Genomic DNA, 13985 nt, shown 5'->3' on the forward strand with positions numbered 1-13985 from the left:
TTGTGTATAGACTGTGAAAATAAATATATATTTAATCAACACAAACATGACGCATTTAAGCTACAAATTGAATAACTCTGTAAGTAAATTTAATAAAAAAATTGCCCGTAAAATGACGGAAAATTCTAAAGTAATATTCAAAAAATATTTTTTATTTAAAGTGTAACAAAGTAGCATTTAAAAAATAAAGTTTCTTATCATTCATTATTTACGAAAACTTCGAATTGTCAACACTTAAAACATATATTCTTCTACTTTGTATAGAAGTAAATGCACTTAGAAGGCCATGAATGGTCGAGAAGTCATTCTTTCAGCAAGACAAAACATGAAAATTAATATTAATTAATTTTTTACAGCAATAAAATAATATAATTTTTAATTATATCTTAAATAAAATTATGATACGGTTATCAGAGTGCCTACAATGTTACTGTGGGTAAATTTAGCAAATTATTACATTTCTTAAGAATCTTTATTGACCAAAAGCTTACCATAGGCTAATCATTCGATTCGTATCATTGAATATCAGAAAAATAGCATTATCATCATGACGCATTCTTCTCGGGCTACCAGCCGTGTCAGGTGGTTTAATGGCGTAAACACCAACGTTTCGAGAACCATTCTCGTCCTTGTCCTCAGGGTACTGAAGTTCAGTAACCTGAGGACGTTCGCTCCATTCAGCCATCTGACACGGCTGGTAGCCCCAGAAAAATTCATTGTACTTTGTTGCCGTGAAAACTTCAGATCACATATTATTATAACCCTAAACCCAACCTATTCATCGAGACTCAAACTCAGGACAGTTCTTGAGTTTGTGACCTTAGTTGATATAATCTCCTCGAAGAAAAATTTTGGTCTGTGCGCTGTTATATTGTGCTCAGTTTCCGAGCTGCAGAATACATCTTCACCGGAAATCAAACCAAGGACAGTTTTTCGGGGTTATGTCTTCCCTCCGAAACATTTTTTTTTTTGGCGACGTTCTTAAAAATCCTTAGGTTCCGAGTTACATGAATAGCCCTATCTGGGATTCGAACCGAGAAAACTTCTCCGCAGTTTTCACCTGTCCATGTTCTGCTCTTGGTCTCTAGGAACAAGCACGCCATGTTTGATAAAAATCGGTTTGACTGTTCTCGAGCTAGAAGTGAACATAAATACAAACCAACAATTTTAATTTTATATACGAGATTCAATGTACCGCAGTCTAAAACACGACCTTATATCAACGTTATAGTGACTATATATAAGAGGCATTGTTTAACAGCATTGCCATGGCAACAGTTGTTAGATTGTCCCATAAAGACCAAAATACCTTAACAACAAATTGTAACAATATACATTCATAAAAATTATAATATAATTCCCAAAATCCCTTAAGAAGATAAAATGATGTCTAACAAGTCACTTAAATAACTTTAGTTATCATGTAGATCCATATTAACTTTATTGTCTGTATCACAGTTTACATATTAAACTTAATAGTCGAAATTCCTCACTTTGTCAATATTTTACTTTTTTAAAATAGTATTAGCCATTATCTGCTACGTTATTTTCAACTAAATTAAATTAATTATGCGTACAATATATAAATATTAATAATGTATTGAATTAATTGCGACAAGGAGACAATTTTTGCTCTCGTATTATTTTGTTTAAAATTAAACAATATTCTTTATTGTAACTTAGGAAAATATTAATACTACAATTAACGACAGTTAACTCAAGAAAACAAAGGAACTCTATCAATTATTATTCTTCACTGTTTTAATGTATACCTCTCAGCTTTAAAGAAGAATGCAAATTCAATTTTCTGAAACAGGATGTTACGAGAGAGACGATGGTTAATTTTGTAGAATCATTATTTCAAGCAGACTCATATCGACAGAACGAAGGAAGTTTCTTCAAATATGTAATTTGTTGTACTTAATAACAAATAAATGCTACGTTTGTATCCGCTGTAGTAACGTTATTGTACCTTCCAGTGGTACGTGACGCATTCTGTAACCTTGAGGGAACAGCCCATCCCTTAACCTAAAAGGACAAGTACTCATTTGAGCCCGATTTTGCACACGTCAGTTTGAGATGGCACAATGAGTGACTTGTTTCAATTGTTTTAATTCTGCAAATCCTAATTGGGGCTTTGTGTTAATCGCCTCATTATCTACAATGAAATGTCGAGTAGTTTAATGTATTCATAACGCTCTGGACTTGTATTGGTAATACATCCGGTTCGAATCTCAGGCAGGCCATCGTCCATGCTGATTAAGGTTGTTCATGGTTTTATTCAGTATTTCCTGGAGAATACTGTGGTAGGTACTTCGAGTAAGCCTCGTCCACATTCATTAACGTCTCTGACAACACAATATTTATCTTTAACTGTCATCCACGCTTCGTAGTTATAAATAAATAATTAATAATCGACTTAACTACAGGAAAATTTGTAAGTTATGAACTAAGCTAGTTATTGACTGTACTGTAAGATGCCTGAAGTTACTAATGCTATTGTAGAAGTTGAGGATCGGAAGTTAAATGTTTGCTTGTATCTCGGTTACGCGAGTGGTTTTAACATTTTGAGAGATATGACGTAACAAAGAAGAGAGAAGAGTGTAAGAAAACAAAAATAAATGTGTGTCTGGTAGAGCAAAACACCATATGGCATAAACCACATGACAAGATGGCTAGCTAAGGTCACATGTTTGCAACACCCACGGTTCTTCACACGCCTACCAGATCACACACGTATCTTTGTTGAATATGTCCCCCTTCCCTTATTTCTTACTGAACCCAAACTCTTAGTTTTAGTAATTGAAACGACAACCTAACCTAAGTTTTATAACCGTTGCTAAACATTGTTAAATTCATTCGAATTCATACGGCCGTATAAGACATAACGTAAGGCTATTCTAAAAATCATTCAATTCTCTAATTCATTTGTTACAGTTTATTTAATTTACAATAGTGCGTTCTTCCAAATTCTGTAAAACCTTTCATTACAAACTTCTAGGATGTGCATAAATATGCTATTCTTCTATGGTTCGTAAAGACCGCGGAGTATAAAAATTACACCACACAACAAAATATCCCGGGCGACATTACGGATTTGAAACTTCGTCTCTCACCCTGAGGGAGGAACACAGATTGCAGGTGTTTGAGAATGGGGTGTTGAGGAGGATATTTGGGCCTAACAGGGAAGACGCTGGGGCGTGGAGAAAACTGCATAATGATGAGCTTAAAAATCTGTACTCCTCCCCCAATATTGTTAGGGTGATTAAGTCGAGAAGAATGAGATGGGCGAGGCATGTAGCGCGCATGGATGGGACAAGAGTTGTGCACCGGGTATTGGTCGGGAAGCCTGAGGGGAAGAGACCGCTGGGGAGATCTAGACGTAGATGGGAGGATAATCTCAGGCGGGATCTATGGGAGATAGGAGTTGAAGGAGACTGGATTTTGTTGGCCCAGGACGGGGTCCGGTGGAGGGCTTTGGTTAATTCGGTGATGAACCTTCGGTGTCTGTAGGCCATCTAGTTAGTTAGGTAGATAAAAGGATTAGTCCTTATGTTTAGGCTACTTCCAGGATTTATTTTATAGTGGCTAGGCATTAAAAATAAATAAAGCAGAAAGAAATTTGTGGTAATGTAGTGATACGTACTGTGTTAGTTATTCTGTCATGTCCCATGCAATTCTGGATACGAGCGTTGTCTTTTTGGTTCCAAGAACTTTACATTAACAGGCTCGGGACACTTCAACGTTTTATTTTCTTCAAGGACAAATTAACCCTATTATACCGAGTTAGCAGCACACCTTTTGCAGGTTACTTAATATTAATGTTTAAAGAAAAACATATACAGTACATTTTATATATATTCCTTATTTCAAATATGGTCGCCATATTTTCGTTTATAGAAGTTTATCTATAAATATGAGAATAAAGTAATTGGAATTATGGTTCCAATAGATAGTCGACGTTATTTGCTTATGATGAATTTCGGTTTGTATGGTCGTCATACAGAGGTTACTTTCCTCTGCAGTTTTTGCACGTAAACTGCAGGAGTTCGATGACGTAAGAACTAAAATTGTGACTCACTGATTCACGTGTCCGTGTTGAAATTCATCCTACAAGTGAAAAACCTTTTTCCTTATATGTGAAAAAAACTATAAACATTTCCTTCTGGAATAAAAAAATATATCGCCACGGTGGTCTAGCGGTTAGAACGCTGGCCTTGTAATCCTGGGATCTCGGGTTCGATTCCCGGCGGTGCCCGAATTTATAACTTGTGTTGGGCAAGGCCGTGGTCTAGGCAACACGGAGTTTTCCTCCGGGGGCTTCCCCGGTTTCTCCGTGGCATCCCAACAATTACTCCATTCACACACAGAAGAAGGCAATGGCAAACCACTTCTGGATCATCTGCCAAGAACGTATATGAACAGGTCCCAGTCCGAGGAAAGGATGGAAGGATCCTGTTCATATGGACCTGTCGTCAGACAGAACACTAAATAATAAATATTCTCTGGACAGACCTGTAGTTTCAGCTCTCTAGCACAATTGCAACAATATCACATTACACAACAATAAGATGGCTGTCTTCTGGGATGTTGCACTCTATATTTACCGACGTTTCAGAGGTGATAATGCAGCCATTATTATGACGATAATGATGGAGGTAACAAGGATATCTGAAACGGTGGTAAAATTCCACTAGACTACACGGCGCAACAACCCAGAAGACAGAATCTTCGGACCCTACCGCCAGAATCTGGTAACTCAACAGCCTCTCGCCTTTCGAAAAAGCCCCGTATGGAGATGAAGCGTGTTCTATTCGCTGAATAACGATATGGCGTTTATTTAACGACACTGTTAGTAGATCAGACTATACAGCGTCTGATAAAAGATGACTAATGAATAAAAAGTGGTAGGAATATGGGAAGGAAGCGTCCGTGGTCTAACTTCAGGTTCTATCCCACAATTTTTCTGGAGGGACTGACAAACACCACGAAAATTCTCAGTCCGTGTTGCCGGTCCCGGGCTGATACGAGGTGCGATCGAAAGGTTTCCAGACTGCGCGTATAAAAACCCGTACACTTATCTCAGGTATTAAATTCATCCATCACCCTCGAAATAGTTCCCCTGGGAGTGAACACAACGATCCCAGCGCCGCTGCCAAGCCTGGAAGCATCCCTGGAAATCTTTCTTTGTCAGCCTGTCAAGCACCATCTGCGATTCTGCCTGAATCTCTTCTATCGTCTCAAATCTCCTTCCCTTTAGCTGAATTTTCATCTTTGGGAAGAGGAAGAACTCACACGGAGCTTAGAAAGGAAGTTGGGGTCGGTTCTTGCAAGATCTTTGAGCTCCTGACAAACGAGAAGTCGATTCTGCTTCTGGTCCTCAGACAGGATGCGTCGCATGTGGAGTTCTTCCTTTAGAATCAGCTGACAGGTCTCATAGCCTATCCCAACAATGTCGACGTCGATCTTCGTGAATGGCCTGCCGAATCTTCGTAACATTTTCGGGCATTGTGCTCGAAGATGGTCGTCCAGAACGCTCGTCATCATCGACAGAGGTTCGGCCATTTTTAAAACGTGAATGCCACACAAAAGTTTGTGCACGACCCATTGCGGACTCCCCAAATGCTTGCTTTAGCATTTCATAGGTTTCCGTAGCCGTTTTGGCGAGTCTTTGGCAAAATTTGATGCACACGCCATTCCGAAATCGGAGGAGGGTCGGTGTAATGCACTACCAAAACGCCCGTAACTAAGAAACAAATGGTAATTCGATGATGCCGGCTGGCACACTGATTCACTATGAATGTAGGCCGCACCCTCTAGCGGCAGAAGCTCGTACTACATCCGGTTCGCCCTCTATTGACACAGTCTGTAAACTTTCCGATCGCACCTCGTATTTGTATTCTTGACTTCCCGATTAAGCAGGACTGAACGCGAGTTTCGGTCGCAGTAGATGAAGAATGGTGATCTCAAAAGACATTTTTCTGTTTTAGGAGTTCTTGTTTAATTTTATTGTCATCTATGGAAGATTTAGCATATATAATACTTTACTTTTACATGTTGCGTCGTGTGAGTATTTTGAATCGGCGTTAACAAATCAAAATTTCATCTACGAGTAAATTAACAGCACTCTAAATTCGGGAAATAGAGTTCAAAATCTGTTTTTTTCACGTCTGCTATATAAAAACGCGAGGAATGAATACAAAACTATATGATTTTTACATGTTTTCGGTGTGGATATGAAAATTGGTCAGCCAGGTTAACGGAAAAACAGAAAATTATATTTAAGGTTATGTGAAAAATGTTCTTAGATAAAAGTGCATAATGAGGAGCTAGGATAATCAAACGAAGAAGGATAAGCCAGGCAAGGCATGTAGCACGAATGGAGGAGATAAGTATTAAACACAAAATTTTGGTTGAGGAGTCTGAATGGAATATACCACTCGGAAGACCATGCACATGTGAGGATAATATTAAAACAGACTTTTCCGGTATAGTGTTGGAGGATGCGAACTGGATTAATCTGGCTCAGAACAGGGCCAAGTAGAGGGCTTTTGTGAGCACGGCGATACAACTTTGCATCCAACAGAAGGCATAGAATGTCTTAATTTCTTCACTAGCTGTGCGTACTATTAGAACTTCTCAATAACAACTCTGGTCCAAGGAGTTAATGTTCGTGGGTATAAAACATGGTTACTCTAAGGAATAACATTAATTGATGGTAGTTAAGCTCAGGGTGAGAAAGGGGATGAAGGAAATATATAGTCTTAAGGGACAAGAAGGCAAGATGGTCAGAATTCCTTAATGATAATCTTTAGTTTACCAACGTTTCAGGGGTCCTTGCTGTCTGCATTATCAGGGCGACGAGACCCTGATAATTGAAGCAGCAAGGACCATCTTTAGACTGAAATTTGGCAAAGTAACGCACTATCACTTTGACTTGATTAGCTGAACGACTGGTACTTCTTTAGAAGGACTTGCTCCGAGCACTTAGACATTCAGCATTGCTAACTGTTGTGATATCTTTAGAGGATTAAGTTTTGGTATAAAGAAGTTTCAGACCTAAGTAACAATATGAGACACTCGTCACTCTTTTAAGGAGCCAGCTAAGTGATGATATGACCACCTTATGTAAGAAGAAGACTCCCTTTTCCCTTATCCACTGAAAAATATATAAATGTTTGCTGGTTGAGTGGACACCATTGTCCCATCTGATTGCGTAGGCCAGGGGTCGGCAAACATTTTTTCTAAAAGGCCAAATAGTAAATATTTTAGGCTCTGCGGACCAATAGGCAAACTCGAGGATATTTATATAGGTAAGCCTACTTATGTAACAAGAAAAAACCAAGTTTTAACAAATTTATTGAACAAAATGTAACGTAATAACAATAAGTAGACTACAATTGTTTGAAATACAGTTCTACTAATGAGAAGAATGGAATTGCCTGTTTATGAGATAATATTTAACCAAACTGAGGTTTAAATTCAGTACTCCCTATCATCAAAATTGATTGTAAATGTTCATCCGTTAATGCTGACCTGTATTGAGATTTTACATATTTCATCTTTGAAAATGTCTTTTCACACAGGTAGGTGCTGCCAAATACAGATATAAATCCCACATACGGTCTTTTTCTCAACTACTCAACTCGGTCGTTTCGTTATAGCTCGTACTTTGAAGTTTCAAAGAATTTAAATATGTAAAATCCGTTCTTAGCTCGCGGGCCGTACAAAAAGAGGCGGCGGGCCGGATTTGGCCCGCGGGCCGTAGTTTTCCGACCACTGGCGTAGACTCCCACTAACTCGAACTTTACATTATGACATTTCTCTTTATGTTGTTTTCAAAGGACATAGCATGTTGAGATTACTATATTCAAGTTCCAAAATCATTTTCATGTCACGGTTTATGTCGTTAAAAATCCGTCGAAGTTTGAGGACATTTCGTAAGATTTCGTAACATGCTGATGTATTTACGGTGAGAAGTTGTTAATCCAAACCCCTAGCTAAAGGTTTACCCGTTGTCGGCTGTCCGGAATATATTCGCAGCCACCTTCTACGTCGGGAGGTCTTCTACTCCATCCGGAACATGAAGACGCAATACCACGCGATAAGAGTCCCACTAAACTGTCTGTATTAGATACTAATACGGAAGAATGAATCGAGATAATGTGACATTTACGCACTGGTGATAGACACATCCTGACAAGCCTCTTCTATTTATCAATAACAGAAAGGATATCCTCATAAATGTATATACTTATCCTCAAGATTTTCTTTGTTTAAATACAACACCAGAATGCAATAATTAGCATTTCTGCTTCGTATATAGGGTTCACCATATCCGTCCTTTGTTAAATCACCGCCTATTACGCGTATCTGTCGTGGTTTTCCTCAGTCACTCCAGCAAGTTTGTTACTTTTAAAATAATAGCATCCGCCGAGCTGTAGCCTGGACTTCGTAGTAAAACTTAGTAAGTGATGAATAATTTTTGTGTTTGGGGAAGGTAATGGGTAAAACTGATATTTTTCATATTATTATTATTTAGTGCTCTGTCTGACGACAGGTCCATATGAACAGGATCCTTCCATCCTTTTCTCGGACTGGGACCTGTTCATATACGTTCTTGGCAGATGATCCAGAAGTGGTTTGCCATTGCCTTCTTCTGTGTGTGAATGGAGTAATTGTTGGGATGCCACGGAGAAAAGATACCGGGGAAGCCCCCGGAGGAAAACTCCGTGTTGCCTAGACCACGGCCTTGCCCAACACAAGTTATAAATTCGGGCACGGCCGGGAATCGAACCCGAGACCCCAGGATTACAAGGCCAGCGTTCTAACCGCTAGACCACCATGGCGGTTATTTTTCATATATCAAAAGTTTATGACAACGGCCAGGAACTTGAAGTTATGTTGCAAACCTACTGGTCTTACGTTATGGGCATATTTAAAGCGTTTAAAAATCGTTAAATTGTATATTACGAAATATACATTCTGTTTTATTGATAAAGAACATCTTATATCTTTTCCCATAGGTTTGTGCGCCTGCGTGGGTTTAGTAAGCAGTTAAGATTAAGATGGATACCTTCAAAGCAGAGCGTCTGTCAACTTTTTTTTTTTGTTAATACAAATTCGGTCATTCAACAAGATGGCGAAACGTCTCCTCATACTACGGGAATAAGTGGGAAGAAATCACACTTAATATTTCCTCGTCGTATTAGCTCACAGTTGGGCATTTTAAATGGTTGCCACGATCTATTTTCCGCCGAATGTTTTTTTGTGAGGTTATGTCATGAGTCGTGTATTACAGACACTGCACGCCACTTCAGACGAATCCAAGGTCAGAACCAGAGGAGAGAGTCAAAATGTTACGACGCGATGTGATGGATGTTTTCATTCATCAACACCAAGGTTGCGCCATTACTAAAGACGGCCATTTATTGAAAGCAACTTATCATAAATGAAAAATTACGCATATAATTTAATTTCCAAGTTCTAAATTACGTGGTAATGTGTATGTTTCTTTATCAGTAAATTACAGATTATTCACGAATAAATAATCACATTTTTCTCTAGCTACCTTGTCACTGGAAATGTCTGGAAAGTGAACTAGCCCGCGGTAGTGTGGACTGCCAACATTCACCTTCGGAATATACCGCAACTGCCTTTCCGAAACGAAATCTAAAAAGCGAAATTTTATCACAGTTTTAATATAATTAATTCTTGATTCGGTGTTTATTACACACAAGAAGATATCTTGGAAGAAAATGTAGTGGCCTAGTAAACTCTGTAAGTTGATTGCTTCTTTACGGAAACTTGTGCCCAGAAGAAGGCCCCATGAATTTGCAAAATAATTATGATGCACCCAATTACGTAATCTTTACGAATATTACAGTGCCAGTATCGTTGGAACAACCGAATATATCATAACTTAACGGCACCATCATTTTATAAAAAAGTCTAGGCCCTTTAATTATTATATTAATAAGATAGTGTAATTGCGTCATATTGTGAATATTCTAACAATTATTTATTTTAATCCGTCTTATCACAATATTTAAAATTTCTTATAATTAAGATAATAAAATATCATTGATGTTCCATATCGATTGATCGATTTACATTTTGGAACATCCGTTACACAACATGTTTCAGTTTTTATAAAACCATCTTCAGGTGTAAAAGATTTACGAACTTAAAACTCAAATATTTGAAACATGTTGTGTAAAGAGTGTTCCAAAATGTAAATCGATCAATCGATATGGAACATCAATGATATTTTATTATCTTAATTATAAGAAATTTTAAATATTGTGATAAGACGGATTAAAATAAATAATTATTATATTAATGTATCAGTCTGTCTGTCAGACCATGTGTCCGACGCCCCTAACAAATTTTGAATTACTTAAAGGTTCTTTTATGAAATTTAGTGTAAACGCCGTGTTGCTAGAACAAAGTCCAGCCCTGCAAATTTTTAATATCCTGCCATTAACAATATCGATATGTAGGCGTTCGAAATTCTGAGGCTGATGTTACTAACTCCGTTTGACGTAAATCACTGGAATAATGTGCATAGACTGCCTTAAGATTAACGCTCTTTTAAGATAACTTTGTCTGTAGAACATGAAACAACATGGTAACCACGGAAATCCTCATGTATCTATGGATTAACGGAGATAACTAATGAGTCACTGAACCTAAGAATTTTAAAATGTTAAAATTCTGTATGAAACAGACTTTTATATGTTAACAGTAACAAGTATGCTTATTTATGAATTTATAATATCGATAAAATTACTTACCTGAAATATGTACTAGTGAAATTTATGCACAGAAATGGATCACTAAATTACATATTTAATAATGAATGGTATTCTTAACCTCACTTTATAAACTGACGAATTGGATTTTTAAGTCTACAGTCCTGTAGCAAGTGCCATGTACCAGAATTATTAAAGCATATAATATTTTTTTAAATATTTTTAAGTATCGTCTTATACATTATAATATAAAAGTAATCTACTTTTATTTATTTTAAATGTACGCGAAATATTTGTTCCTTCGCGAATTGTTCACACCGTTTACCTCAGGACTGCCATATATAATTAGTGCGCTGTTAACATGTATTCTGAAGTTCTGCAATTAGATCTTAGGGACAGGTTCAACTGAAAGGTATTTTGATGGCTGCCCTCAACTCGCCCATGAAAGTGTCCGCAACCACACTTACCTTACCAAGGCAAAAGATCATTATGACATAAATATAGTTCATATTGTCGTGGTAGGTAATAACCAGCATCCGAGTAACATGCTGCTTCTATCTGCTAGGTTGTAGATTATAATGAGTTAAAATAATTACTATAAAAATGGAGGAAATCTTTACGTCTGAAGACGTTGGTCACCACTTACAGGTCTACTTATTGTCATAACCCAGGCACACACTGAAATTCCACAGCCGTTTTAATTCAGGTCTCATTTTAATGAAAACAGGGAATAAGATCATATTCGGACTGTGCCGCTAGGAGAAAGAAATGCGGTAACCAACGCAGTGATTGGGCATAGCGAAAAGACCAGATTCGCCTATTACAGAGCTCCGATGAGTGCTAGAAATAAGTTGCTACCCAGTAAATATTTATTGCTACACATTTACAAAATATATTTAGATTTTATTGTTAATTTAGGTCAAAGAAAAATTACGTCAACTGTTCCAATATAACTAAAGGCTCGCAATTAAGATAACTTAATCCTGAGCGACGTTACTGAATATACTAGGAACAACAATATGGCCGAAATGCGTAGCAGTATCGGCAAAACAGTGTCAGAACACGGCTTGTACTATTGATATGAATGTAGTCTTATTGTAGTTTCACCATCAGAATAAAGCACGGCAGTGTGTCATAGAAGTTTCCCAAAGTTTCAGAGGTCATTTCTGCCTTCATCGTCAGGGTGCTACAACCCGGACGAGAGCCATCTTCGGACTCACCGCCGTGAAAACCTCAAATCCAACATCTGCTGTTGTCTACGTATCGTTAAATAGATAAGAGCTAAGAAATTAATTAGCCTGAAATAAGTATTAAATTAGCCCGCGTATAAATACATATGAACGTTCTGCGACATGGACATGACAAATTCCATGGAGAAATGTCCTTTACGAGAAGCTAATAGTGGCTAAACTAGTCAATAAAAAAACCCTTATCTATGGAACGCGACACAAAAGCCTGCTAGTGGATCATATGTGCCAGATGAATCCAATCATAACTTTAACCTATATCTGATTTCTTTAAGATCGTTTTCAATGTTAAACTCACATCGTATCGTTAGGTGTCTATACCCCTGCTTAAATTCCGCCAGCATTTATTAGTTCTCTCATCCTGGTAACATAGGCGTTCTTTACCTGTCTTACCCTCTTGTTTTTATCATCTTAGTAATCTCTGGTTAAGATTGTGTGAGTACGAAGCTCCCCGTTAAGAGCATTTATTTTTCAACATTCAATTACTGAAAAAGTTAAATAAGCCATAAACACAATGCTATTTCCTCTTTATAAGGTCAAAATATTTTTTTCAACACCACGTTTTCAAACACCCCCAACTTATGTTCTTCCCCTAAACGAGAAATCAAGTTTTAGAAACACAAAAACCAGGTTAAATTATAGTTTTTACGTTGTCTATCATTTAAAACGCAACAGAGTAACTATAACGTGCAGATGTACAAAGATTGAATCAGAACCAATTCCCTCCATCTTCTAGTACAGTGGTATTCAACTTGGGGTACGCGTACCCTCGGGGGGGGGGGGGGGGGTACGCTAAGACATCTTAGGGGGTACGTGAAATTTAAAAAATATGTATTATTTTATGATAAACACTGAATAATCAGTCATGTAATTTATTTAATTTATTTTAGATGTAGATTATATACTATGTATAACTTGAATTATACACCAACAACTTTGGGGGTACAAAGTTGAAGAGAAATTATATCTGGGGGTACGCGAATAAAAAAGGTTGAATCTAGTACACACTCCCAGTCTCCGCCATGACACTCGAGTCGCCCTAGTTGCTAGGCCGCTGCTCACGACAGTTGCGAACATGAAGTAGTTATTGTGGATCGTAACCTCCGTTAGTTCTGGAACGTTACTTCGCATCGAAATCTTTTGATTCTGTTTGTGACGCATTTAGAAATGCATCTTGAATAAAACCATAATATCTACGCTGACGTTTTGCTCGTGAATACACAATGTTCTCACCTGTTAAACTTACATTTTTCATCATTATATTTTTAAATATCAGAAAGGAAGTTAAAATTTTCTGAACTTAACAGAATTACAAATTCGTCGAGTTTAACACTTTTTAATATTTTTTTTCTGTGGCAAATAAAACCAAAATTGAAATTATAATAAGTATTTATTGTTTTTATTTGAACTGAGGAATAAAAGCAGTGGAATATTTTGTAGTAAATTTTGAATGTAACGACTACTAATACCACATTTTTAGAAAGACGACAAACACAGAATTTAATTGTGTCGAACGCAATGTCAGATAGAACTTGAAAAGAATTTAATTGTCCTTGGAGTCACAGATGCTAATGACAAATGACATATCAACCTACCTATGTTCTTTGCTCAACGGCTTGCTATGCTCTTGAAATGTCCCTTTCTTCAATGACGTATATCCGGCTTTGTAACATAATACTTACACAACTTGTAGTAGAAGTTGACACTTAAAAAATGAGGTCAGTTAGGTAACCGTTATTCAAAATATCACGTGCTCTGAAGTAGGAGAGAAATTCAGCGAAAGTTTAATAACAACAAAAAGCTAATTCAGTTCGCGTACAGAAGCACATCTGAAGATGTCGCTTCGCACAGAACTTCTAGCCTCCTCCACACTCATTTCTGTATCCCCTCTTCAGCTGCCAAGTTATGGGCTTCCCCCCTCCCGCCATTCCAACCACTCATCCAGCTAGTTTGTCCCCCGGCCTCAAATTTGATGAAGGATGCA

At 37.5% G+C, this 13985-nt stretch overlaps 1 protein-coding gene across 6 annotated transcripts in view; it reads right to left on the minus strand.

The window, feature by feature from the left end:
- NimA (Nimrod A) overlaps positions 1-13985 on the minus strand; it is a 126181-nt gene that overhangs the window by 109092 nt on the left and 3104 nt on the right. For 2 of the 6 annotated variants that reach the window (XR_015536938.1, XR_015536946.1), the window contains exon 1: positions 13597-13869. The exons of 1 other annotated variant lie outside the window; for it this stretch is intronic. The gene's annotated coding sequence lies outside the window, so the exon portion shown is untranslated. Of the gene's footprint in view, positions 1-9571; positions 9673-13596; positions 13870-13985 lie in introns of those variants that run through there. 3 more of the 6 variants (XM_022086208.2, XM_022086217.2, XM_022086228.2) reach the window with 3 other exon arrangements.

This window comes from Zootermopsis nevadensis, unplaced genomic scaffold, assembly GCF_977971745.1.
Source record: "Zootermopsis nevadensis isolate Lab colony 2312 unplaced genomic scaffold, Znev_1.0 Znev_ptg000001l, whole genome shotgun sequence".
Classification (NCBI taxonomy): domain Eukaryota; kingdom Metazoa; phylum Arthropoda; class Insecta; order Blattodea; family Termopsidae; genus Zootermopsis; species Zootermopsis nevadensis.